The following is a 6,000-nucleotide window of genomic DNA, read 5'->3' on the forward strand; positions in this document are numbered from 1 at the left end:
TCGATATACTTAATTGAAATGAAAGGAACGATAAGCTGCAATCTTATTGGAAATTTATGTAGAAATGTAAAGATCTATTATCCCGAGAAGACGATTCAATCTTGAATTCCAATAAGTCGGAACGAAAGAAGACAAATTTATTTTATATTTCACGATATTTCATCAAATCAATTGATGAAATATTATAATTTTCATGTAATATTACTTTTTTAAATAAAGAATTTTTGAACAAATTTTAAATAACAATAATAATTATGAATTTGTTTTCAGGGAAAAATTAAAAAATAAAATTAAAAAATAAATTTCTTAAAACGAAAATTTATAAAATATTTAATCTTTTTCCTAGATATATACAAAAAAATAAAGAATTTTTAACATGATAGAAAATTAAAACATGATGAAAAATAATTTTTAGAATACAAAGAAATGGATTAGGAAAGGAAAGGAATTAATTATCAATAATTTTCATAATTATTAAATCAATAATTAAAGAGGTGATGTTAGATTCGCTAGTGAATAAGTGTTTTCGTTCTCTGTCTGTTTGTTTCTGCATCTCTCTCTCTCTCTCTCTCTCTCTCTCTCTCTCTCTCTCTCTCTCTCTCTTCGCCGCAGCCGCGTGCAGATTCCACTCGCTAATTGGTAGCTCCCTCGCGAATATTAATTATCATTCGATTCTGGGACATATACCGTTCCTGAATAATGCAATAATGCAGATAGCACAGGGTTGCGCATGATATATACTTTGCATGCCGCGATGTATTATGCATAACGTTTATTGCCATTGACTTCTCGCTCATAGTTTAGCTTTCAAGGAAACTTGATTGTTTCACTTATCTTTTGCTTTTCTCCATAATTTAACTTAAAATTATTGCGATTATCTTCTTTCACTTAAAATATATAAAATTAATGACATTGGAGCAAATGAATTGTAATATATTGTTACATCAAACAAAATGTTAGGTTATGTTAGGTTATTTGAAAATATATTTGTAATTTTTTAATAATCTAACATATTTTCGTGTATTACGAATTTTATTTTCATATTAGGTATATATATTTTAGAACATAGATATTTATTTTAATTAATAATAATTCTTAAATATATTCCAATTGCTTTTCGTTTGTAACTAATATATTAGATGTATACATGTATAATGATTTGATGATCATGGTGGTTCAAAAATTTAATTCGGGAAAATTCAGGCAGAATCGGTCTATTTGAAATAAAAATCAAATAATTAACATTAAAAACTATTTAAGGAAAAAAAAAAATATTTAAAAAAATGATGCTCTATACTTCATTTTTAATTTCCAGATTGTCAGATTATAACTCTAATATAATAATAATAAAAAGAAATGATAAAATGATTAAGCGATTCTCTTCTTTATACTAATGAATTTTTATCATCTATGCTTACGTCAGCAGATTGAATGCTAAAGATTGCTGAAAGCTCGAATATTGAAGTTGAAAAAGTGAATTTCATTATTTAATATTATCAAATTATTACTGAATAATTGATTTATTAAAAAAAAATTCAAATTTATTGTGTAAGAAGATTTAAAAATAATTAAAATATTCCTAATACTACTGGTTAGAATTATTAATAGAAGTTAAAATATTCAACTTTCATTTAATTCAATAAATAATTGAATTCATGATTTTAGATTTTATTCATATCTTTAAGTTTTTTAGATTTCAAAAAATTAAAAAAAATGTTTTTCTATTTTCTTATATTTCTATTTCATTATTGAATTAAGTTTAAAAAATTTTTGAAACAATTTTAACAATAATTAAACTAGGAATTAAGATATTTGAAAATAAAATTTTAATAATATTTAAAAATTGTGGATTCAAGAATAATGGAAAGCTAATTGTTTAATTTAAATTTAAAAATTTAAAAACAAAATTTATTATTATTTTATAATTATCTGAAAGATTTTATTTATTATAATCGTCTAAAAAGTGATACAAATATAGATTCAACGAAAAAAGGAAAAAGAAATAATATACTTTGATACATGGCTATTGGAATAACTACTTTCGGATAATGAGATTTCGAAATGAAAAGATGAAAGCTAGATATAATAGAGAATAAAAAAAATGAATAGAAAGAAGAGAATTTTTTCTTCTTTCAATTCTTTAAATTTTGCTTATTAAATACTAAATCAGAATATTTCTCAAAGATGTAATAATTAATAAAAGAATTTGAAATTGATGCATAAAATTGTTTATTTATTAAATAAATGCATAAAATTGTTTAATATATTAATAAATAAATATAAAAATTAATAAATACTATGCTAAAAATATAATAAAATCTTTAATTGATCGAATAATCTTTCGGATCTTATTGTCGTTTATATATATATTTCTATTATTATTTTATGACTTTTTTAGAATAATTTTTAAATCATATTTAAGAATTATAATAAAATATTATTCAATATCTTGTTAAATTAATTATCAAAAAGTTTCTTCGATAAAAATAAAGATAACAATGAACATATTCAAAAATAAAATTTCATTCATTCACTATCTTCTCAAGATTATTAATAATTGTTAAATCCTTGAAATAGTGAAAAAAAATAGTACATTAAAATTTAAGTTTCTTCACCAGCGAAGATAGAGACCGTGGGGAGAAACAACGATCGACAAAGAAACACGAAATGATAAAAGAAACACCAACAGCATTGCAGTGCAGTGGTAAAACTCGAATGAAACTTTCGATTAAATAGCATGCTGTGTTTGGTGAAGGAAAGAATGAAACGAACGAAAAGAAAAGAAGAAAAAGAAGAAGAAAAAAGAAGTCAGAAAAGAAAGAGTTAGATCGGGGTAATTAAGACAGGAAGCAGTGTCCTCAGAGGAACGTTTATGAAACATCGCATTGCGATGCAAGGAGAATCCTTCTCTTTGAATGAACTTGTAGGAAGAAGAGAGAAGTCTTGAGATTTGCATCCGTTTTTTCCCTCTTCTTTTTGTTTTCTTCTTTCCTTCTTTTTAACTTTATGTACCAACCTTTCTGCAAACAAGCATCGAGAGGTTGAAACGCAAGATTTGAATCCCAAAAGGAAATCTTGAGGAACTACTTCAAGCTTTCGTGATTCCACATTTTATGCAATCCTTTTTCTGATTTTTTTTTACTTTATTTTTCCGGTAGAAGACGATAATGGTTGTTGCTTTTATGTACGTTACTGTAAAATAAAATTACGTTTTTTTTTCCAGAGAAATTTTAACTTTTTTAGTTTTTTATAAAATTTTTATTGTTTTTTATTGTTATCAATTGCTAAATATTTTTTATTTATATTAATTGTTATAAAATATTTTTGTTGACCTATTTAATATAAAGAATGCCATATTATTGTAGAAAAAACTATTTAAAGTCTGTTTCTTTCAAAGTAAGTAAAATTATTTTTTTCTTTAACAATGAAGACTATAATTAGATTGTAAAAGACTTGAGGATTATTGTAAAAGTTGAATAATTTTAAAGTTATAATAAACATACAACTTGTAATCCTTTGTAGAATGTTGGAAAACTTTACTTTGCTCCAGGATATTTTCAGCGTATTTCATATACTTGTATTTTTATATACAATAGGTATTATGCAAAAATCTTAGGTTATCTTTGTTTCTATTTTCATAATAACAAGCAAACAAATTTGAAGAAAATGTTTCCATATATATATACATGTATAAAAATAAATTTAAATTTTTTTTTGGAAAAAATATATTATATTACAATATATATATAAAGTTTCAATTCAAATGCTTTTGGATATAATATATAAATATAATATCATTTTAATGAATATCATAACCTCAAAAATGGAAATCTTTGAAGTATTGAAACGAGATAGCAAAAAACATAATTTAAAATTAGAATTTAAAATTAATGAATTTAGTTTTAAAAATTATGAATTAAGTATTACATTTAATTTAAATTATATGTATATAAACCTTACTAGAAATTCCACTATAAAAAATAATCTTTTATTAATTGTACTATAATTTATGTAATAATATTTTTATAAAAATATTTTGTAAAATATTTTTATAATAAAAAATAATAAAAAAAAATAGTTTAATGAATTAAAAATCCAATATTTTTGAACGTTATTTTTGTATCTACTGTATCTTTTATCATTATTTGTCTCTAGCCATTGTTGTAGGTGGCGGAAGTAGAAAACTATAGCCTTTAAAAAATTTGAATAAAAAGAGAAACACAATACTGCTGATCGTTTTAGAAAAGTTAGAATTCAACGTTAACGTTCTGTAGTTTGTTTACGTTTGGATTTTCGGATTTTTTCGTGACAAGTACCAGGAGCCGTAAATACCAATAGGTACTGTTGAAAAGCGCCACGTCGTGTTTTTATTGAGAACGAAACTTTGTTGGACGATTTTTATACATATATATATATATATATAATCTATTTGTTAGTATAGGTATTTCACAACGTCACAAACATTGCAATACATGCACAATCTATCTCTGAAAGTAACGATATCCATTTTATGACAGACTATCAAACTATTCATTAATATTCCTTAAATCAAGATATTATAACTATATCATAAATTTTTAGTTTTTTTTTTTTAAAAGAATGGTAGGTATTCAGAATGAAAAGAATGATAAACAGTAATTATATATTAATATATATGAAAATATTTTTGTCTTTCTTTTTTTTTATTTTTGGAGAGATAAGAGTAAAATATTTTTTTTTATTTTTATTCTATAGTTAAATTCATAGAAAAGATTATTATTATTATCGGTTTTAAATTAATAGATAGTATATAACAATTTTAAAATAAATATAATATGATTGATTTTTATATATTTCTTTTCTTTATAAAACAATTCATATCATACAAAAAAATATTGACTATAGTCAAAATGAAAATAATAATGATTAATAATAATTATGAAAATGGTTGGGCTGTTGTAATTTGTTTGTTAATGAAACACATAGAATTTTTCTACATAGAATAATCATTTGAATAAAATTGTTTGTATGATCTTCTTTTGAATCAAAAAACTCTGCATTAAGATTAAATAAATTTGTTTGTATTATTTAATAAAACACATATACGTTTTTCAATTTAGAATGTACATATATGTTCCAATTAAGAGATTTATGAAGAAACTGATTTATTGATTTCATTAAATAAATAGTAATTATATTCTCTACATATTTTTATATATAATGTCACTTTTAATAGGGAAAAAAATACATATATTAAAATTGATATCACTAAATTATATTTTATAATGAGAAAATATATTTTGTTACAAATTAATTGTAACTAATTTTTTTTATTTTATTTTATTTTATATATATATATGAGAATTTCAATAATATAAATTATTTTAATTTTCAAACTTGATTTTTATGAATGATATAAATAAAATTTATATATTATAATATTAATTTCCTTATTACCCTGGATATCACTGACTTTTATTTTTTCGTTGGTTTTATTACAATTTTTATATGTATACATATGTATATGTTATATATAATTATAAATACTTAAATTCATATGTTTAGAGCTATTTATTTAAACGCTGAAATTTGAGAGGCAATTCCAATACAGCAATAGACTAATTAGTGAATTTAACTGAAAGTGACATGGTTTGTTACATTGTTACATTAATTACAATATTGTTACAATAATCGTCTACAAATGTTAAAGACACGCAACAAAAAAATCTCTACCTCATCTATCCATCAATTTTCTCTGTCCTATATCACTTGATGAAAAATTATCAGACAGCTTATAAACAATGAAATGAAAATGAATTCAATGTTTATCAAATAACCGAGATAAAAATCAAAGACGAATATGGATAAAATGATATAATGAAAAAATGCCAAAAGGGAGCATAGTAAAAGAAAGATAACGCGAGAAAACAAACATAGGGAAAAATTAATGGAGGTTACATCTACATCTGAAGGAATGTAGAAAAAAAAAAAATTAAAAAAAAAAAAAAAAAAAAAAAAAAA

General features: G+C 22.3%; 1 protein-coding gene across 4 annotated transcripts in view; it reads right to left on the reverse strand.

The window, feature by feature from the left end:
- The window catches only part of LOC102681800 (matrix metalloproteinase-2), a 119,405-nt gene that overhangs the window by 2,384 nt on the left and 111,021 nt on the right, over positions 1-6,000 (reverse strand). The gene's annotated exons all lie outside the window — the stretch shown is intronic.

The sequence above is a fragment of the Apis dorsata genome, unplaced genomic scaffold (genome assembly GCF_000469605.1).
Source record: "Apis dorsata unplaced genomic scaffold, Apis dorsata 1.3 scaffold_74, whole genome shotgun sequence".
In the NCBI taxonomy this organism is placed as follows: domain Eukaryota; kingdom Metazoa; phylum Arthropoda; class Insecta; order Hymenoptera; family Apidae; genus Apis; species Apis dorsata.